Genomic DNA, 23,838 nt, shown 5'->3' on the forward strand with positions numbered 1-23,838 from the left:
AGTAAAAAGATATTTAAAGCAATGTCTTGCAACTTTTGTGCACAATTTCCATGATAAATCATGAAATCGGATGAAGTCGATATACCTCTTCCACATGTCCTGTCCTATTGCCTCTTCCTGATCCTTCTCCAATTGCCTCATCACTCCTGGGAGGATTTCTAATGTAGTCATTTGAATACTGAAGAGGATCGGGGACTTGCACTCTATCAGTGCAAAATGCAATCAAGCATTTATTATTATATTTTAATCAAATCCTGAATTTATTTTCCTTATTACCTTTTGCTGGCAGATCTAATCAGGCAAAGAAAAGAAACAACAGGCAAGGGCAAGTAGATGCTGTATAACACAAAAGAAATATATCCATTCAATGAGAAGTAGCAAAAGAAATCAATCCACTTTTTTTCTTGTTTAATGTGCATTTGCACCGTTTTGATTTTCGTCTTTGCCTGAAGTTCATTCATTTCTCCGTTCTCTGGTCATAACGTTAAACAATCGATAAATAAATCCTCCAATTGCCGGCATCAGCCAAGCGGCTGCCTTTTTAAAAACAGGCAGTCATTAAGACAGAAATATCATTAGTGATTTCAGACTGGAATAAGTGTGTGTGGGACATGCGAACTGTCTGGGAAAGGGTTTGCGTGTTCATTAGCGATGCCCGCTGTGTGTGTGGGTATGCTGTGTTTATCTTTTGCCGTGTCTTTATTTACACCCGTCGCTCTGAACTGCTCACGCAACATTTCAAACGTTAAGGGCAACTCCATAGAAACATTAAGGCGGAAATCACTTCAATTAATGCAGTTTGTAGCCAGACAGTGTCAGGGAAGAACGGTGAGCTTTCTGCATCTATTCTCACCTACACTTTGATGTGGAATATTGCAGAGAGCTTGATCAGTATTACCGATATTGTGGCCGTCGCGAGCTGACGCCCTGCCAGCCTCCGACGGCAGCGGATGACGGGTCCGTCGCCACCCCTCGCCACAGAGCATGCTCGGTGCATCATGGGAACCGAGGCGGTTTGTTTTGTACAACCCGTACGCCTGTTGTGTTGCGGCCAAATTAGACTTTCAAATCACCCGAAAGCAGCGGGAGTCGGCGAATCTCATCTTTTTTCCCCGTTTTTTTCACATCCTTTAATAATCATACCTGTTTACTCTTCAGGGAGCCTTTTCTATATTTTTCTTAAATGTGCTGTCTGAGTGTGGAGTGTCTGTAATGAAGCCAGCAGGCAGCTTGCTTGGAACTCAATGAATGGATAAAAGCACATCGCTCTGGACTCCAGAATTGGAAGCAGTGGGGAATTCTGGGTAAGGATCGGGAGGGAGCGTAGACTGAGGGGGGGAATGTGGCGCCCTTCATGCTATTATCTTTATGGTATAGAAAAGCATGCTTCGGGCAATTAGCATGAAATTGTTAATTGCTCAGCCCACTTACACATCGCCCAGGGGACAGAGTTTAGGGTAGCTGCCTGAAGAACTTGAATCGTGCGAGTGACTCGGTGCCCACCAATATGCTTTTGTAGCCAAACTAGACAGAGGAATAATGCGAAAGGAATGCTTTATTATGACCTTGATCTTTCTCGTGTACTAGCGCCTTCTGTTAATGTGCACATCTGAGCTATGACATTGACCTAATGTCACAACACAGTGCTTTCATTAACTTGCTGTGAATATCTCTGATTGTTCTTCTAGGTCTAACTGAAGGTATAAAGAGCTTTATATAAATATATCTACAGTATGTGTGTAATTTAGGATAAAGAGAAGTGAGCGCATTGGGTCAGGAGTGTCATGGATTTACAGGGATGGAGTAATGTGTCATTTAGACTATTTTATCTGACAAATCAACTCAAAACTAGCATTTAGCCTAGCCCTATTCATTCCTATGGCTCCAAACAGGGATGAATTTAGAAGCAACCAAACACTTCCATGCTTTCCCTTTTTAAAGATTGTTACATAAGTAGTTTCATGAGTAAGTATGGTGGCACAAAATAAAACTTTTGTTTGGATCCTAAGGAATGAATGGGGCTAGGCTAAATGCTAACACATTCAAGAAGCACTGTACAAAGATTAAAAGTGCACGCATTGAAAAAAGATTGGTATGTATTCATTCATCTAAGTTGAGGTAAGAACATAGTAAAATATTAAAAAGGTGGTGTTTTCCTTTAAGGCCAGGATGTGACAGTGAAAGTATATTTGAAGTATAAACTTAACGCATCGATTTGTGCAGTTATTGCCTTCAATATTCTAGAGCACAAGTGCTGACAGGGTGTTTCGTTTCTGCTGCAAGTGATATAGTTTTAATCACCGGCGATCCTGCAATCCAAATGATTTGTCATTAAACAAATGAGGTGCCGCACACCTGCCATTAAATCCCTCCATTCTGTCACCGCGCGCTTCCGCCTATTGTATTTACTCCCCGGGCTCTGTCCTTGTTTTCAGCAAGAACTTAGTAACATGCTTCTGTAATATTTAACATCTGCATTCCCTCTAGGAGCCTCGGTGATAGAGAGAGGATTTTAAGTGCAAATCAATGTGTCTTAAAAAGCAGCATTGATCTCAATTAGAAAACGAAAGAGAAGTTTGGAGACAGCGGCTCTGGCGTGTAGCACGTGTTAATGTTAAGGCGAACGAGCCTGGTGTGGGTCTCGGATCCGTCACTTGACATTGTAAAGGTTATGGGTGACCCTACTAAACATTCCTTGAGGTCTTGCGAGGCCTGAGAAAGTGCTTTGAGTTTACCGTTGCTATTTTGGTTTTTAATGCGGCCCGTTGGCACAAATGGGGGGTCTGTCTGTCTGCCTTGTGGAATGGGGTGGCAATAAAAAACATTAGACGATGCATCACAGTCTGTATTAGTCCACGAATAAAGTAAATGATAGCCTCTGCTAGTATATATGTATTTTATGCAGTATTTTTATGCAGGACCCTTGCACCCATCAAGCTGTGATGCATTCGGAATGGCTTTGAATCATCAAATTATGAAGCAGTTAAATATTCTCACCCCTCTTGTGCAAGCCTCTGTTATTTGTCTTTTAAACTAAACCAGACTGACTTTTGGAATAACACCAAAGTGTTACATGGCCCAGAACTCTTCGCTTATCTTTGTTTGCTCTTTCTTTCCATATCCCCACCTGCTCGTGCCTTTTGGTCATCCGTTCTCCCATTCTGACTGAGCCTGAATGTCCTGGTTAAGTCACATTGGGTCGTTCTCTGGCCTGTCCAGAGGAACGGTGGCGGCAGCGAGGAAGGAATGGCAGCTGCTCGGCAGGAATTGATTGCATTAATTGATATGCCAATATGTAAGCTTGTTACATCCAACATTGCTTAGGATGATGGCTAACAAGTCCTGCTGATCAATGGAACCAATAAAGGCTTCATCCATTAATGAGCAATGTGGTAATTAATGTTAGCCCTAAACCAATTAGAGCTACTGCATCTGCTGGTAAGAGGCCTTGGCTATTTTATCTTTCTTCCTATCGCTTTCTATTCGGGTCTCAAATCACCTTTACTAAAGGGTATAATGGTAGTGATCGTAAACTGTCAAGAAGATAATGCCGTGGTACTTCATTAAACGATGCAAAATAAATATACCAAATTTATAAACAAATGGTGTTTATATGGTAACCCTGATATATTACAAACTAAAAAGTGTCAAAAAGAATAAACCCAACCTGTTGGGTTGCAATTGAACCTATGCTGGGTTATTTTAACCCATTGTTGGATCACATATAATAAAAAGTTGTGTTCATTTAACCCAACCAATTGGTTTATCCCGTTTTAACCCAACATTTTTTTTATTATAGTGAAACTAAACTGTACTCTTTGTAACACATCAATGTTAAGAGGTTAAGTTCTTTTTGACTGATTCCTTATAAGAACTGATTTAAAGGAGTATTTTTTTTCATGAATCAGATTATAGTCTATATGTTGCTGTATGTTTATAAATATATTTTAATGGTATTTTTCCACACTATCTATTTTCTCTCATCACATTTAATACAGACTTCAAGCAAACAATGTCATTGTATTACAATCACCTGAACAGGATTGTTGTTTTTTAATCGTTTTGAAATTTACATTACATTTACATTAAGGCATAGCAGGGCTCAACATAAAGGACTGCCCGGTGGCCCGGGGCAAGCGTGAGAGACGTTCGAGCCAGTAAAAAGTATTTTCGTTTGCCCGATCGGGAAGTGTTTCACCCTCAGTCACTAAAATATATTTTCATCAATGTATATTATTTAACATCTTGAAAGCAGACATTTACTTGGATAAAACAATATTTTGCACAATTTGCTGTCAGTTTACAGGTAAAGCAGAAAAGTTGGGAGCATCTTTTTGTTGGAACATGTCTGTTGTATATGTATACAACTATATTTGACTTTTTAATTATTAATTTTAAATATGTGACATTGACATTTTATATTGGGGCCAGTGACAATTTTGGCAGTGCAAGTGAAAACCTGAACCAAAAAAATATTTGCGTTGAGCCCTGCATAGGCAGATGCTTTTATCCAAAGCAACTTCTAGTGCATTCAATGCATACATTTATCAGTCTATTTGTTCCTTGGGGATCAAACCCACAATCTTTGTGCTGCTCATGCAATGGTTTACTGAAAACAACTGCCTATTGGAAGTATTGGAAGAATTGTTTACAAGTAAATGTTTAGTTTGAGAACATCTAATAAATATTTGCACTTAGAATGAACATGACAAGGTGTTCCCTGCCCTACAGCTACACATATGATCAATGTCATTTGATGATACATTGCTGTAGTCTGATATCAGCCCATGTCGTAAAGCTCTACTTTATGAGGAACGCGACTTAGACGCAGATATCTGGTTACAGTGTTGCATTCCACTGCTGTGACATCACCGCTCACCTGTCTATTGTAGAAGTATTCTGCAGCCCCCGCCCCCTTCTTGTTTTTCTCTCCGCAGCTGTGTAGACAGAGTGACAATCTCGAGCACTCAATCAAAGGGCTTCTGATAGACGGCCGGTCTGTACAGGAAACACAACACGCTTATAAATCAATACTATTGTTTTCACATTGAAGAGCAGGACCAGTCCTGCCTGGAATCCATCACTTCAGTTATCAGGCTACGGCGTTTTAACAAAAGAAATTTTTCTCTGTGCCCCCCCTGCCCTTCTTGACTGAGCAAAATGTTTTTTTCTTCTTCTAATTCAAGAAAAGGTTATTACCACAGGAATAGATATCGTAGATAAGTTGAGACAACCGCGAAAAATGGGGGACAGGAAAGCAGACCGAATCCGGCTGGCAGAAATGATGATAATCTTGCTTTATTTGCCATTATGGTTCGGCCTCCCAAGGGCTTGTAATGAATTTATGCGCTTTAAGTAAATGTGAGTTCTGGCACGGTTATGAGGGGCGTGCATGTATCATTGCGTTTCATAAATTATGGAGGTCATCCTTAATTATGTATTTGTTTTTGCGCAAGATTATGCGAGGGGTGTAAAACGTGTTATGTCAGGGGACGGGAAGCAGGGTCCCTGAACTCAATGCTTTGGCTCCACATGCCAAGCGGTGAGTGTAGATCACAAACATGCGGTATGAATTGGTACATTCACCTCTCAAATACATCTGAAAGCATACTGAGATAAGGCAGGAAATTAGGGCATGTAAACGCCCCAGAGGAGGTTTTTATTGCTCAGAGCTTGCTCTTTCGGAGCTCAGGAGATCTAATGGAGTTGCCGGTTAGGTTTCTTTAATGTTCCAACTCTTGGGTGAAATAAAAATTGACACAAACGGGACAATTGTTGACTTACAGCGAGATTATAGTGTTGTAAAGAATGTGAGTAGCAAAGCTCAGAAGCGTTCAAGTTCATATTCAAGTTTTTGACTGGCATCTTGAGGAAAATGTGAGGCCGTTTATACGATCCTCTTTTGAAACTCCACCGCCAGACACGTCAGATTGCTGGTGTCTTTATCTCACTTCAGTTATGTTCAAAGCAATTCAGATGTAAAAGTGATCTTCTGTGGGCTAGGCATTGTAAAAACCAGCACAGAAAGATTAGAACAGTGGAGATGGGCGCTCCATCCATCTCTCTGACTGAAACCTATACTCCTAATTGGTGCTTACAGCAGGGCAGACCAAATAAACAGTAAGTAAGGCGTCTTGCTGGTGGTGGAATGTCAATTCTTGCAACTTGCTTAAGCCTGCGCTCTGAATGGTTGTGTATTGACCCCGCCAGACCCACGGAGGATACCCTAATTGAAAATTAATATTGAATCGATGCCGCGGGCCATTTGCATATTGATTATAAACATCCAGGAAGGCACCAAGTATGCGGAGGATCAATAGGGCCCTTCTGCAGCCGGGTGAGCGCACTACATCACATGGCAGCTGTTTGCTCCGGAGGTTAATGACTGGAGCTTGTAGAGCCGCTCTTGTCAGGTGGAATCCAACCATGAGGACTTCGGCTTTCCGGTGTAGTAAGAGTAGAGAGAGACAAACTGAGGGGAAAGTTAAGATGTGTATCAAGGGATAGTTTGAAAATTTTGTTACAAACCTGCATAAATTACATTTGAGGAATGTTTAAAACCAAATCGATCATTAGCACCATTCACTTCCATAGTATTCTTTTTTCCTACTATAGAAGTCAATGGGGCTCTTTAATAACTGTTAATAACAAATACGGATGATTCTCGTGAAATTAGTCTTATGAGGGGTCATGAAACATTTTGATAAAAAACTAAGTGCAAAGTAAGAGTATCAAAATAAGAAGCATACAGTTACAAAAATCTCTTCATGTACTATTTTGCACATGATTTCAAATGACATCATACAAACTAATTTTGTTGTTTTTTCCACATTTAAGGGGAATATTTTCATTACCGCAACGTGTCCATGAGTGGATTTGGGTTTTTTGACATGGAAATATTTAGAATTAAATAATCTAAAAAATAAAAAGCTTCAGTGCATGTTATACTATAAACATTTACAGTAAAGAAACATGTGGTATTTGATGATCATTGGTAAATGTAGAGACAATAATAAGGAATATAAATGTGTCCAAGACCAATTTTCTCATCCTCCGCAACAATTTTCAATCATTGTTTAAGCCCTCAAGGAACTAACATTTAAAAAAAAAATGTTGGAAGGGACATAATTGACTGTGACACTCAAGATGGCTACCAGGCAGATCTAATTTTTTTCTCCAGATAAAAGTTGAAAGTTTGTTTGTCATAGTACCTAGACAACTTTTTAGTTCTCATTACCGAAACGTGAGTTTGTAAATGCGTCTATTTAATGTAATATCATGTTGCGGTAATGATCATTTTTGATAATGATAATCTAAAAAATTTAAATAATTCTATAGGAAATATGTTTTAAATCCTCTAAAAATAATGGTTATAGTAAGTTCAGACCTTATATGTGCAAAAAAATTGGCTTCAATGGTTTTTAAAAAAATCTGATGCTGGACACCTTCTAAGTCTGGATTTCGTGAGAATTACCCACATGCATTTGCAGGAAAAAAAAGCATGAATTGTAATAGTTGCTTATTTATTCGAAGTTTGCTGTGGCTACAAAATCTAATTGTACGCCATGGGTGTTGATTTTCGGATTGACCTTGTTTTCTGTCCTGAAGTTGAACCTTGAACCTGCTCAAATGTGTAAAATCCGCGTCTGACTGTATGTGCACATCGCTGATAACCTTTGTCTTTTGAGGCAAGAGTGCAGTATGAGAGATCAAACGGGCCTCTTTTTAATTTTGATAGAACATTTGAAGCATTACGAGAGCAATGAAAACAAAATCCAGCACTTTAAAGTCCAGATTATGATTCAGCGCTTGCATTCCTCTCCTCAACTCCTTGTAATGTTTTCCACATGTTGGATTGGGACAGGCCAGCTGAACTTGAGAGAGGGTGAGATGTGAAGGAGAAAGTTTGGCTAGATTTACCGTTTCTTGTTTAAACCTCTTTAACACAACACACTGCCACAGGTGACAGACCTGCTGTCAAACTACACTAGTGATGCTTGCTATAAGACATTTGACCAATGAGTATTAAACATCGATGCGCTTCTCCTGTGGGGATTTACAGGCATGAATTATTCCTCATATCTTGTTGCTTGCTAAAAAGTTGTGCTAAAAGTGTTCAACATTTGTATTTCCATCTGGCAGAAAATGCAATAATCATTTATTTTTACTTTCTCCATACGAAAATCTTTTTTTTATTAATCATACACTGTTAGAAAATATGGTCAAAATATGTACCCCAGCTGTCACTGTGGCAGTACCCTTTTAAAAGGTCCTAATGTGTTCCATAGGTACAGATATGTAAACATTTGGTACCAATATGTACTGAAGTGGGAGAAAGAAGTTTTAAAAGCATGCATCAGGTTTATTTTAATGCACATTGTATTTATGTTCATTTTATGCAATAAAAAATGACATTTGCACCATTTTTATGAAAGTTGAGACTGAATGGACCTGAAAATGTCAAATGGTGTAACCGCCAATTATGCCAAAGAATGAGATATATTAAATATTTTATCCACCTTGATAACGTAAGCGTAATCATTAAAATTTTTTTTAAATATTGTTTTTTTAAATTAGTTATTTCTTAATGTACATTTTAATGCGTTTTTGTAATATTTGTCCTGACACATGCTGAAAACAGCTCTGTTTTTTAAATTATCTTTGACAAATGATGTAAAAATGTATGTAAATTTGATGATTATATCTTATTCCACATTTTATATGAATATATTTAAAAAAAAAAAAATACTAGTTACACCAATTGACACAGACCGGTTACACCACATTGACATTTTTGCAATTATCCCCCAAATATTCTTTCAAAATCAAATAAAACCAGAAATTCAAGACTTGTTTCTCAAGAAAGAGAATGTATGCAAGTAATCTACAAATTTATTTTAAAATATTAACCCTTACATTTAATATATCCATACAGACACAAAATAATTAACGTCACGTCATTGATGACTCTTTAGGTGCAAAGCTGTACTTTCTGAAAGGGTACCACCCCATTGATCGCTGGGGTACATATTTGGACCATTTGTTTTGGCAGTGTAGGACACTCCCCACCTTTCACACCTCACCAGCCTGGTGGTATTACATTTTTCATCTCCCATCTCTAGAAACAGAATTTTGAACGATAGCTGTTATAAAGCTGTAGCCCGTCAGCGCAACAAGCCCCTTGCCTCACCACCAACCCCCCCACAGGACTGACTGACCGGCCCGGGAAGCCTGGAGCCGAGAGCGGGGCCATGGGAGCCAGGCTGCATCTGATTGCTTCATTACAAGCCCTTTCATTGACTTGGCTGCACTGAACTGATGAACTGCAGCAATGGACAAGAGCACATAATTGGGAGAAATGAATTCTTATCACAGCCTCCTCATGAGGCCGCCAGTGCTGGCTGGAGCCATGCGAGCCTGCTTTTGCCGGAGCCCGGATAGTAGGAGAAAAGATAAAATGAGGATGTTGGTGTATGCTGGTTTGGCGATGGTTTCTTTTTTTTTAATTTGCAAAATTTACTTAACCCAAGACCCAGCCCCAAGTTTTACCATTTGGGAATGTTTTGGTTTGATTTACAGGACAGGAAATCTAATTTAGAAGCTTTCAAAACATTTCTTGATGACCAGCAGTGCTTAGCTTTTCAGCGGGGTGTGGGTTAGCTGGATTATCTCGATTAGGGCAACTAGAACTAAATTGGAATTGCGGTTGACTTTGAATGCGGTGACAGTTTAAGCTCGGTCTGCATACTGCAAAACTTAGCGCTTAGGCAACTGTCCTATTTTAATACCTCATCGCTCCTAGAGGTATTAGATGCACTGTTGTTTTGTTTCAACTAAAAAAGTGCAAAGCATTCCTCAGCCTCTAATGCACTCTGTTTATTTTCCTCCCAGCAGCCCCTGGGGGAGAGGCCTGTATTAGTTAGTGGCTTCACCCAGCTCATCCTTTCAGTCCAGTTATCAGGCATGACGGCCCCAATGTTTACCTGCTGGATGAATAATTAATGCGAGCTACCTGCTCTCTCATTTCAATGAGACAGACCTCTGGCTAATTAGAGAGCCAAGTCTTCCTTTCCTAGCTTGCACAGCGGGGACGACGTCAACAGCAACAATAAAAACGGCAATAACGGGAGCTCTGTAAATAAAAGAACAGAGGCCCACAATTCCAGAATTTAGGGAAGGGATTGGTCGGAAAACCTTGGAACCAATTTGGGTTCAACTGTAGTCTCGGAGGAACGGAATAATTGTTAATCCCATGCTTGCCCAATGACAAATAAGCTCTCTCACTCGCTCTTCCTTTCTCGCTTTGTCTCACACTCGGCTCCTTTGCACAGTCAGCACGTAGATAACACGCGCTCACACACACACACGGGCTGACCTTTCATTACGCAAAATGCTGCTGATTTGATCCGGAGACCATTAGCCTTACTGTTTCCTTTGAAAGTTGGAAAGTAATACTAATTGCATGTCCATGTATGCTTCTCGCACTGCATAAATTAATAGGGAATATTTAGCTCGGCTTGATGTTGAACTCCCTATAGCCGGATATCTAGCTCCTATACATTACATGGGTATTTTTAGTTTTGAAAATTATACAAATATATACCAAACTCAATTTTTATAGAAATATATCCAGGCTGAATCATTTTCAATTGTGACTTGCATTGTTTATAATTTTACTGATTTAACTCTTTCCCCACCAGCGTTTAAAAAAAAATTGCCAGCCATTGTCATGATTTTCACAAAAGTTTAATGCATTCTAGAAAATGTGCTTCTTTAAATATATATATAAAAATATATATCATATATTAAATGAAAGAACAGACCCCCCTCTTTCAAACAAAAAAAGTTGCATCCTACCTTCAGTTCTTTTTTTATCACCTCTCAAATATGGGTAGGTTTCTTCAAAAACGGCAAATTTTGAGCAAAAATCTGAGATAATTCAATTTTTGTGAAGGACTTTTGATACAGCTGTTTGCCCTAGGGCGATACTTCCAGGTTTTATAAGTTGCGGAAGAACGCCACGTGGTGGATAATAGCAGTATTACGGATTGCTGAAAATACTCGTCATTGACAGGAAAGCATCTTCGCTTAATTGATGAGTTAACTCGTCAATGGCGGGGAAAGAGTTAAACTTAGCAAAAAAATTACAATTTTTGCAAAAAAAGTTTACTTCTAAACAACATATTAGCGCCAGCGCGACCTTACGTATTACGTAATCACGTAATTTCGATGCGATTACATAATACGTAAAGTCCCGCTTGCGCAAAAATGACAATCGTTTTGCTAGATAAGACCCTTATGCCTCAGTTGGGATTGTTTAAAGCCCTTTAAAGCTGCATTGAAACTACAATTTTAAACTGCATCGAAACTGTAAACTATTGAGGTCCACTATATGGAGAAAAATGTTTTCCACAAAAATCGTAATTTCTTTTTTCGACTAAAGAAAGAAAGGCATAAACATCTTGTAATAATACATTTTTTAGGAAAGTGAAGTAATCACTTACGCTGGAAAAAATAGTCCCTCACAGACTGTGAAACAGAAACAAAATGTTGCAAACATGCAAACTCAGTGCTCTCTCTGTCTCTCTCTCTCTCTCTCTCTCTCTCTCTCTCTCTCTCTCTCTCTCTCTCTCTCTCTCTCTCTCTCTCTCTATGTATCTCTCTCTCTCTCTCTATGTATCTATCTCTCTCTCTCGCTCTCTAAATGGAGGATAGTAATACGCATGATGTTGTGGAGTGAAAAGCTGCGGTAGCTTTGGCCTTGAGGACCAAAGACAAAACAGAGAGGTGCAGGGAGCAAATTACAGCTGTGAATGTTCATATAGGTCTGGACATAGCTCGGGTTAGAACAAAGTTACGGGTGGCTGTAGTTAAAAGCTTTAACTGTGTGTGAAAGAAAATTGAAAAGAAATGAAGTGTCCTCACTTACACGAATACAGCTGAATACAGGCAAACTGACTGTGAACCCTTAAGTTGGCGTCTGTCGCCAGGACTTGGCCAAAGTATTGCTACGTCGTCGATTACATTTTTGAATGTTTTTGAGTCGTTTTTCTTTTCCATCAAACAAGTCGCCATAAAGCAAATTGGTAAACTGATTAGACTGAGATTAGAGGCTACTGATAACAGATTGGATGGATATACTCTCGAGATTAAACGGATAACTAGATCGACTGATAGATAGCCAGGTTGATGCGTCGCCCCTCGACCTCCCCGGCTTCTATCGTAATTAAGGCTTTAAGGTGCGCGCGTAATTAATGAAATAAATAAATAACGGCCGAATTACGCGATAATGAATTAATACATTACAGGAGGAGAATAAATAAACCCCAGCTAATTGCGTGAGATGAGTCTTTTTTCATTAGCTTTTTGAGGGGAAATCTCATTATATGCATCACAAACTATAATCCTCCTTTAGAAATATGTAAATTTGCAATCATAGGAAAAATAAATAAATAAATAAGTGACAAGAGGGAAGGGGAGATGCGTTCGAACAGCATTATGTCATGTTCGCATAACGCTTCCTTGGGTTGCTCATTTGTCTCGTCGTGACAGAAATTATCTTCGCCCACCAGTACAGTTGATGAATTTTGACTGCCATGTGTATTGAAACCAAAACAATTGTCTGGTTAATGATACTGCAGTAATTCGTTTTTCTTATTTTTTATTTCATATGTCATCGAGTTTGTTACCTACCTTTGTTTAATCAAACCTACAGTGAGTTGGTCCCTTTAAGTGCAGGACCCAAGACTGTCCTAATATTTGCCTGTTTGTCTGTGCATGGCTATTTTTAACGAACTAATTTTTCTCGGCGGGTATTCGGCGGCTCGTTTATGAAGAGCATTTTGGATTGTCTAAAGCTTTTCGCTATTTACACTTTTTTTACCACGCCATTTACCAGATGAAAATGCACTTTGCAGCCCTGTAATGAGAATGTATCTTTGCTGTAATGCTGACTTTAATTAGAAAAAAATTAGCTTTTCCATTTATCGGCTCGAGCTTCGAAGCACAGCCTTTTCTCAGAATCCATACGCACGCCAGAGCATATGCCCGTGCAAAAAAGCTCACACACAAATATTAATTGTCAGCCAGATGAACATATCTATAGTAATTACATCAGAAAATGGAGATAGGGCCGATCATGTTGTGCATAATTACTGCGGAAAAACAATGCGTGTCTATTAAGCGTCATTATGGAGCTTTCACGGATAGCAATCCAATTATCGCTAGTTTGTTGCTCACTGTAAATAGGCCTGCAGTTTTGAAACTGCGGGTCTGAGATCAGTTGGACGCTTTAAGGTGTTTTATTGGATACGTGGGCATCATCTGATCTCGGATCAGGGGGCGAGACGGCCTTTGGAGTTGGTTGCCATTGAGCATGGCCTTGCTGATGGATGCTGAATTATTTATCCTTGTTGTACGTTGGTTGCCACGAAGTGTGGCAATGACACTCCTTGCTAGTGGTCATTAGGGTTGCTTTCTTTTAGTATTTAGTGAGATTGTGTGTGCGGCGGAGGGCAGATAACTGAGGTTTAGGGTGACCCCCTCCTCAATTACTTCATGCTGGGTCAACCCGAACGCCCCTTTGTCACTATTGAGAAGCACGCTAGGCGAGATTCTCCAGATCAAAGTGGAGAACTTTTTAATTAAGAAAGAGAAAAGGCTTTATTTGTTACCGAAAAGATAGATAGAAACAACCAGACATTTTCCTATTAAGGAGAAATGTCAAGCGCAGTGGTGAAGCGATAGTCTGCACGCTTGCCTTTGTTGTCCCTCCTGACATTGCGGGCTAATTTTTCATGGTTATTTGAACTGGAAAATGAAAGAGAGGTTTGCGATTATTTCCTATAAATGACAACACAATCGCATTACGCTTCAGTACAAACACAGAGAGGATATTGCCTTTTCATATTTCATGTGAACGTAATGGATGGGTTATGCAAAGAGGCCCAGAAAGAAAGACAAATGGAAGAAGGGAGCAGCAAGTGTTTGATTTGTATTAGAAAATGGCCCGAAAGTGGGACGGATGAACCGTATTTCCTTTTTTCAATAACTGGCAGCGGTACTGAGCTTGTTTTAAGTGCCTGTGCAACGTAGCGATTGGATTTCTGTAGCGGATTGCTATTAGCCGCCACCGGGACTGGAACTGCAACGATTCGGCACGTGTGTGCATGAGGAAAATTTTCGGTGTCCACGGTGCTGCTTGCATGCTACATACTGCATAGTGCAATGCATGCTATATTTTTTTTAAAGTAAAAAGTATTTTTTTGTTGTTCTTATTATTGTTTGATTAATATCACCAACATTATAACAGGCCTAACCGGTTGCATTTTGCACAGAAATTTTTTTTTGTTTCTATATTTTTGTATTTAGAAAAACTCAATGATGTGGTTTTCCAGTCAAGCCTCAAGCCTGGTCCCAGACTAAAATGCATCTTTGAGCATATCTTATAATCTATCTGTGGCATTTTTTTTATTTCATGATGCACACATGGTGTTTGTAAAAACTGCTTAGATATCCTAAAACAACTTGGTTCTGGCTTAATCTAAACACAGTCTCAATGGGTCGGTTTCCCGGACAGGGATTAGACTAGTCCCAGACTAAAGTAAGAGCTGTCCAAACTGAAAACAACTTGACATATCTTTAAATACATCAGTGCCCTTTGTTTTGCCTCAAAATGCACACAAGTACTATTTTTAGTAATGCATGTTTGTTAAAACTAGCTATATTTCATAATTAAACTAATGCCTAGTCTTGGTTTAAGCTAATCCCTGTCCGGGAAACCACTTCAATGTGTTTACATTATTATATCACCAAAACGGGCATTTTGACGAAGTGCATTGGGTCGTTCGCATGCAAAGCCAGACAGCACAGAGGCACCAAATTAAGTTTGTACTTGGTAAAACAATACTACAGAAAGATTGCCATCCAAACAGCTGTCTACTTGATACACACAGACAGCATTTTTCCCAATAATGACAATCTGCTGTTTTACCGGACTAGTACAGACCACAAAACTGCTAAATTTTCCAGCGTTACTGTGTGCCAACACCATGAGTAGCATCGCAATCTTCTTCTGACCTGCTGTGAAGCTGCGCTAGCATCCCGTGGCTCAAACACATCGATACAAACACACGGTTATAATTCTTAAACATGATTAAGTCATCTGGCATTCATGACCCTTAAAAATTCTTTTTTATCTCCCGGTTCGCTGATGTAAACAAGCAGGTGCTTCTCAGGATGCTTGGCTCCTACCGAACGTCGGGAGGGCGATTCGAGCCGATTTGGAATTTGCTAAGTGTGTTTTCTGAAGCGTGCGGACACGTGTAGCATTATCCACGTGGGATCCGCCAACAGCTCCCAACGTAAAGCGCACGCCAAGGTGGGCGCTACATACGTATACGTTTAGCCCTGGCCCCATTGATTTTCTGAGCTAATACCTCTACAGAGCGATCCACAGGCAGATAGATGCACTACAAAGATATGCAAATTCGACGCTCGATATATCGACATGCAGAGATCTTTCTCAGGCGTCCCACTGTACCAGGCTGGGCAGTATAAAGACACGCAAACAGATAAGTAGCTGTTAATGAAGAGGCTCAGGCTTATACAAACATCGGACCGAACTCTCTCGTCCATCATCCAGAGTCAAACTTTTACTGACCGGAAGAAAGCTGGACGTGTTGATCGTTTAATTCAGTCTAATAGTGAAAAACATTTGCATGGAATATGAAAAGCAGATGTGTGGAGATTAGCCATTGTACAAGGAAAATGTGATATGACATTTGAATTCTATTAAAGAAGTGTTTATTCGCTCTTAATGATTTATGTAAATTAGCACTGCGTACATATTCAAACACATTTCCGTGTCAGATTTGAAGGAACATCACTGATCAAGTTGAATATCGTGCTTTTAATGGCGACCATTTTTCTCAGTGTGCCTTAAAGTCCCCATGAAATTAAAATTTGACTTTTTTCCTTTTAGTATAAATACATTAGGTTTAAGAATAAATATAAGCTGATATGGTCCAAAACATTGACAAAATTAATGTACAGAAAAAATAAGCATTCAAAACTTGCACTGTAAAAAGTGTTTCTGTGCCTTAGTAGATTTAACAAAAATAAATTGACTAAACTGTATTAAAAAATTGTAATTCTTGTTTTTTTAATCAAAATATGAGTTAAAATAAAATAAAAATTGGAATAAATTGATTAATTCTAAATTAACACATTATTGAGTAAATTCAACTTAATTTTATTATGTATAATCGATTTAAATTTGTAAGAAAGAAATTAACTAAATAATTTTGTGTTAAAACTACATGAATTATTTTAGTAAACACAACTAACTAGGCAGTGGACATGCAGTTCCCAGCATGCTTTGCATGGGACTGCATTTGGAGAGTGAAATTTGATTTGAAACTTTTTTTGTTTTGTTTTTAACTAAAAAGAAAGACTTGTTAGTGTTTAATGTTCATTTATCTTCGATATTTGAAAGAGTTTCTGTTTCTTCTTTGAGTTTTGTAGTTACCATTGTTCAGAAGACTGGTGCTTGTGCATAGACTGCATACTGAAGTATGTTGCGCTTTACAGCTGCCCAAAACAAAACTGAGTGGGTACGTTGTTTGAATAAATGTTTCTAGCCCTCATCTCACGGCATAAAAACAACAACTAACCATAAATATGTTACCTGTACCAAGAAAAGTAGGTTTATCTAACTGAGTAATACTAGTACAATTAGTTAACTCAACTCAATTTTATTGCATTCATATTAAGTAATGTTAGTGTGTTCAATATACTTAAAAAAGGTTGCAAGTTGACTCAACCTAAAACTTCCCATGCAGTCACTTGCCTCACTTTTTATAAGTTAGATCTAGGTATTACTTTTTACAGTGTGGTTTGGCACATTTTTATGACATCACCCCACACTTCAACTTCTCATCAAATTTCCTATCCAATCAAATGCTCTTTAGATGCAGAAGCGCCCCGACCTCTACGTTTTGTTACAGTAGGTCTATGCTGGACTGTGCCAAAAAAGAAAAGCTATTGGTTATTTAAAAAAATGATGTCACCACATCAAATAAGTAAGGAATAATTGACGACGAGCCTTGAATTATTAGAAAATAATGATTTTTTTCATACAGTTACACAATATTTTCAAATAATTCAAAGGACCGGAGTCAATTATTCCGGTTATACCACGCAGGGCTCCAGACTGCCACCAAAATTTGAGTATGTGCCACTGAATTTTACATCCAGTCGTAAATTTTACTAAATTTTATTTTTTTATGTGATGTGACACTGAATTTGAAAACAGCACATTGTACTTTCTGCATCTATCATTAACGTATTTATTAGTAATAAAGTGGAAATTAGTAGAAATGTGAATATTTGGTAAGCATGTTGATTTACGGTGTGTGCCCCAAAATTTTCTGGTTGTGCCCCTAAAATTTTCAGTTGGGGGCCACTGTGCTCCTAGTGAAAAAGTTAGTCTGGAGCCCTGCCACGGTTACCACAGACTTTGCTCTGGTGGTTATTTTAAGACATTTGACAGGTCAGGTGTGCGTTTATTGAAAAAAAATGCATACCCACGGAACATTTCTCGTTTCTCAGAATAAAGCATTCAGCAACCCAGTGATAAAATGCTGCATATACCAATGCACTTCAGTGTACCTAGTAATTACAGTTTGTGGCCAGTGGTGTAAATGAGTGGCTTTGAGATTAACAGAAAGGCTCTTACAGTTTCAGGTTATGTGTTTATGTCCCTTTTTACCAAATGAAAAATCAATAAAAAAATCTGGGTTATACATACAGTATGCACCATCATCCACTGTCCCTAATGGGATGAGGGAGTGTATCCATTCAGCTGTCACATCTTGTTGACTGTATCTTGTGAGTAAATAAATAAATAATGTATATGTATATACATTTATGCATACAACTATAACACAAACAGCTTTTACTGCTTTCATATTTAAGGTATGAAAAGCAACCTCGGAGCGATTTGTTTTCCTTTTGAATAGATTGCTTTGTTTCTTTATTTCTGTTTTGTATCTAACCTGTTTGTCTGATGAGGCATGGCAAGAGAGAGAAATGCATAGGAAGCGTTTCTGCAGACTGTAGTGATGTTAGAATGAGAGCAGTGGGCCAGTAGTACAGCAGTTTGGATGTTGAGGGACCCACTGACGGTTCATCGTCTCCTTTGTGTAAGGAAAGGTCTCCAGGCAAAGGAGGACAGGGTCCACGCGGCCCTTTCAAACGCACATAAAGCAGGACACAGAAAAGCACAGCAATGCACACTGGCTTGCTATTAATATGTTTTGTGTTTGAGTCACTACTGTCAAATGCTTGCCTAATGGCTCCTGTGTGTGTCGCTGTACGGCACAGTGAGTCTGTAGTGACACAATTTCAGTTTAGACCTAAGCATCATGATATTAGAGGATGTAAGTTGTTTGCACGTATGTTATGCTAATATCATGGTGTATGTATATAAGGTGGTACCTAAAGTTATGACTAATTGAGGAGCTCGAATGCAAAGGCGCTAAACGCCACCTCAGTCAAAAATGAGATGATGATAGTAAACAAATGCTCTTGGCACGTATTATATATGTTATTAAATACTTTCGCTTCAAATCTGCTTAATCTCGGCCTCAGGCCATTCAGAAATATCGGTTTGTTGGCTGAATCCATTAAGAGTCTGATAAAAATGCCTATTTACATGAAAAACAATTCAAAAGCTCGGATGCAAAAGTGTGTCTGACATGTTTTCATAATTATTTTAATACGTATTTAAAGATTAAAATATATTGCAGTAAATATTCTTTTTGTAGTATCTGGCATGTGTGGATACTACAGAAATTTATTTTTAATAAAAATTATTAAAATGTACAAAACCGCATTTATAATGAAAGATGTTCAATGTAGTATGTCAACACAATTATTTATTTTTTAAATTATTATTAAACATTTAAATTATAAAATTATTGCTAGACCTCTATTGGTAGGTAGAATTTTGCTTTATTAATTCCAAATATTTTTTTAAATAAATAAATATGTGTAATAAATATCTGTCAAACATCTTGCACAATAATCCTGACATTACTTAAGTTTTACATTACTTCAGGTTGTATAATCCACCTGATGTGTTTGTGAGTTTAAAGTACCATCCACACGATGACAAAAAGCACGTCAAGTGTTATTAGAAATGTCTCGCCTGCGATGCGATGTCACATCAGGAAACAAAACAATTTCGGTTCAAATGACGAGGGTTTGACTGCGGCACGTCAATGAAATTTCCCCCCATTAGCCGTTCGCTTCCGACGCGGACGGCGTGAACCGTATCCGAAGGTGAGCCGCCTGCTGAAATGGCCAGTGATTTTGAAAGGCTTGAGGGATCAAATTAAGTGTTGCACAGAGGGCGTGCGGGGTCACTTCGGATGGGTGGGGGTGCACGGTGAGCCGGGTGCAAGACACAGGAGCGAGGGTGGGGAGGGGGTGAACCTCTTGTTCTAAGTCGGTGTGAGTTTTCCCTTCTGTTTGTGATCAACTTGCTGTGTAAAGTTTGCTAGCTGTTAGCCGACCCACCCTCCACCCCTTCCACCTCCCGCTTCTGCGCCTCCCCCCTCCAGCGCGCAGGCCTGTAGAGACACAGAGTATTCATTCACATTTAGATTTGAGGGTCATGACAGGGCCAGTGCCGAGCGAACGCCATGGCTTCTGGGAGGCAGGTCAGGAATCTTGCACATAACTCAACCTCACTCCGATACAGAGCCACCGTCCTCCAAGCCAATGAGGTACTTAGCTTTCGGTTTTTCATGCTAGAGGTGTGTATTTGGTGAAGTGTGTGTGTGTGTGATACAGGCGGACAAACATGAGGTTGTGTTGGTTTCGTTCTAGTGTGTCGGGGTGTGTGTGAGCGAGCGAGAGAGAGAGAGAGAGAAAGAGAGGAGGGTATTGGGTGGTGTTTGGGTGTGTGGTCACCATGTGCACTCTGATGTTTGCTCTCAATGTCTGACTCTCTCTCTCTCTCTGTGTGTGTTTGTAGTGACCAAGGGGTTTAACTAGTGTGCATAGTTTCGGGTGGTTGAATTTATTCGATTTGATTGATTTGTTTTAAATATTCTGTTGGTAAGCTGAATATACAGTAATGAATGCCAACAGTATTTATTTTTTTAATATACTGAAGACTAATACAGTGGCAGCACTAAAAGATATTTCGCACTTATTTATGTAAACTCTTGATTGGTAAACTTATTGGTGATCTTTACTAGTAGTCTCTCAAAACTATTATTTTTCATTTATAGGCAGTTTTTAGTAATATGTTCAGTATATTTATATACACTATAGCTAGTGATAAACCTTACATAGATAAATTATATTGCGTATTAAATATAAATATAATAAGTGCATCTGTTAACTCTTGTATGAGCAATATAATTGAATTAACTTTGGACTGACCACCTCAGTTGTGCATTAATTTCCAATAATTCAACAATCCATGGTCAGTTATTGCTTACATAGTATAATGCATTTGGCAGAGCGTTCTTGAAGCGTGTCTGGAGATGGACTGTCGTTGGGGGACGGGGGCAATGCTTTTTGTGCATTGTGTTTTAAGGAGGGGGGCACTGACTGGGCCAGAGAGGTACTGATATGAAGAGAGGACAAAGCGTGAAAGCCCCCAGCATGAAGCCGATGTCCCATTGTCCCACAGAACCCTTCTGTCACTTTCATTTTACACCGCGTGCTCCGGAGTCAGGACAGCTTTGATATAAGGAAGGGGTGCGGGAGCGGATGGCGGGGGGGGGTCTCTTAAAAAAAAGACAAGCGGGGTGGAGAGAGAGATAGAGTCCGTGAGGTGTGAAATAAGATTGCTTTTTTTAATCCAACAGTGGAGCGTTAAAGACATGGAAGCTCTCTGTTGTGGGGTGAAAATAAGAAGGGTGAAAGGTAGACACGGCCCCGCAGATTTATTGTGATGTGCGCCTCTGACACCTGGTTAAAATGATAACCGGAGATGCAGTAATCCTAATGAGAGAAATGAAAGAGACCAGCTCGTACCATTTCGACACGCTCCGGCCAAAAAAAAGGGTTGCGGTGAGGCGGGCCCAGTGCTGTATCTAAGATGATCCCGAAGGATTTTCAGGTACGGCTCCTCTCATCTGATTTCTGATGAGGTCTCTGCTGTGGATGAGTCCTACGGTGCGGTTCGGAGAGGCTGAAAGAAGCGGTGGTTAGCATGTATTATTTATTTGGCGGTTTGTGCCTGTCAGTATGATTAGTATGTGTGTAATCACTGTCCTTCTGGGAAAACAGGGGAAGGCAGCTCGGCCTCATCTGAAGGTAATCTCGCCGTCTTCTGAGTCTCATCGCCGGCACGGACTTCCTGTCTCGCATCTGCTTTTGTCATCTCCACATATTTCTCCGTCCGGGTTCTGCGTGTATTCGTCTGTGCCTTTCTAACCCCTGCCTGTGTGTCTGCTGTGTGTGTGTGTGTGTGCATGTCATTTCCTCCTCCTGGCTTGTATAGGGTGACACCTATGGGTCAATTTGAGATACTGCAGTCTGTGCATGCATGGAGAAAAAAACAGTGGTTTAAAATGCTTAATCCTGCAGCTGCAGTCCTGGTGCGTTAATGCGTTTCTAAAACCAAGACGTCCTTTGTGTAAAATGAAAGTCTTGGTTTTGTTAATGTTGCGATGCGTTGTGTTTCCTCGGAGAGCATTGCAGGGTTTTTCTGCTGGCGTGATTAGATTAAGGCAAAAGTTTAATAGCGGCGTACGAGGATGGGTTAATGAGGACGATTAATTAGACGTGGGTAACCTTCAGGGTATTGTCCTTTACATTTTTAGGTTTTGGGTTAGAGAATGGCCTATCGCCATAGCTTCGAGTGCTTCCTCTTAATCTATTTCCAAGGCCAGTCTATGACTTCATTTGGGTGGGTCCTTTCATTTGAAGCCTACTCTTAAGGCCACTTCTGACCTTTTATTAATTATGTCTGGCCCGGGTTTAATCATTGTGTACGAGAGATGAGGAATAGGCACATTCATTTGCCTCATGGACACACGGCCATGGGTGGAATTAAATGTCTACCTATCTACATATTACAGGGGGAAGGGTGGTCAGCGTAAAGATCTTGATTAGAAAAGTAAATGAAGAAAGTGACGTGTCCGCGTATACGGTGTCGCTCCGTGCAGGGGGATTGAAGTGTGGGTAGGAATTAGATACACCGGCGGCTCTCGTAGAGGTGTAAAAATCTACCTAGGGATTATTTTGTAATCTGGCTGCTTCTAGTTTCATATCACAATAATTCCCAGGAGCCGGGTGAAGGTGGATTTATTTAGACTGCAGTGGGGTTTTTTTGTAGTCGCTTGAGTTCCTTCTACAAGCCATTTCTCAGCCCAACGCTGAGTAATTTTGGGTTACGCACAGCAGAAATTGCCCGTTGCCTTGGGAACGTAATAGAAACGGGCACATTTGTGAAATTTTGTATATGTGTGTGTGTGTGTATATATAGCTGGTTATTCCTCTTGCGTACCTTTATTTAACATACAGAATTGGCGTGGGCTTTGGGTAATAATGTAACTGTATAATCTGTACGCCGCTGTTTCATGATGAGATGAAGCAAATACAAACCTTTTGGAGTTGTTTTTAGGACACCTTTATGCAATTACCAACAGTTCTGCTCCTCTACCTTCTCTTTCAAATACTTGCGTAGGGAATTATTCAATAATTTCCTTGTTGTTTCCTCGGTTCATTTGGAGATATTGCAGTTACACTAAAGAAAAAAGCCTTGTAAATTAGCATAGCACACATAGTTTTATAACATCATAGCTCGAGGAAGACTGTGTGGTGTTACACTGATGTTTTCAGATGTAATTACTTTACCCAGAATGCCACAGCGGAAACCACAGCGATTGTAGGCTTTGGCAAACAGTCGGCCCAGTTGTGTTTCCTCCTGGTGCATCAATAATTAAAAGAGCGCAACAAAATGCAGAATTACACATTCTGCGTGGATGTAAATGGTTTTAACTGCTGCGTGCACGCACATACACACATACGTAAATGGTTTCTTGTAGCACATTAAGTCAAGGGGATGGAAATGTTTCGAGATGTTGATGTATTACCCGCAGCGAGAGAGTTATGGCAGAGGCGTTTATTAAACACGCCGTTTTGCGTTCATGTTGCGACCCAAAAAAGTGCTTTTGAAGAATGATGGATAGAGGTTGTACTTTAATAGTTGTAGAAACCAAACACTGATGAGAATAAACTTTAATGGATCGCACGACAGCTTTGGGAACCGGTGGGTCCCTTCCAAAGTGCCTAGAAAGTTATCGGACAATAAAAGCTGTTTTACGTTAAATGTTCGAGTGTTTTCACGGCGCGGCGATCTTTAAGTTTGCTTTGAGCGTGCAGATGAATATTTGAACAGGATATTTCAGTGGCCGTTGTTGTCCTGTCGATATATCAATAACCCACCTGATTGAGTGCAGAGTGCAGCGGGAGGCATTTTCAAAAGAACATTTAAGTACATTTGCTGAGAATTAGCTGACTTGTGTAATAACTGATAAGGCTTATTGACTGCCTCCGACTTTACTGTTACAAAATCAATGTTCGCGCGTGCAAGCCACGGTACTTTTAAACAAGCTCGGCTCCGGAAAGGGGGTGCTCGGGGGGCACGAGGTGGGAATAAAAAGGATTGATGCCCATTTTATTATCTGTTTTCAGCATCTTTTGTTCGTTACTTACACATGGCATTATTAGAGATCCATTGTGGAGAGTTCACTGCCTTTAAATGGCCTAATATATTGAACAGGGGGCTTTTAAGATGGTTACAGGGGATTT

General features: G+C 39.7%; 1 protein-coding gene across 2 annotated transcripts in view; it reads left to right on the forward strand.

Moving 5' to 3' along the window:
- The window catches only part of zfhx3b (zinc finger homeobox 3b), a 166,448-nt gene that overhangs the window by 115,707 nt on the left and 26,903 nt on the right, over window positions 1-23,838 (forward strand). The gene's annotated exons all lie outside the window — the stretch shown is intronic.

The sequence above is a fragment of the Paramisgurnus dabryanus genome, chromosome 2 (genome assembly GCF_030506205.2).
Source record: "Paramisgurnus dabryanus chromosome 2, PD_genome_1.1, whole genome shotgun sequence".
In the NCBI taxonomy this organism is placed as follows: Eukaryota; Metazoa; Chordata; class Actinopteri; order Cypriniformes; family Cobitidae; genus Paramisgurnus; species Paramisgurnus dabryanus.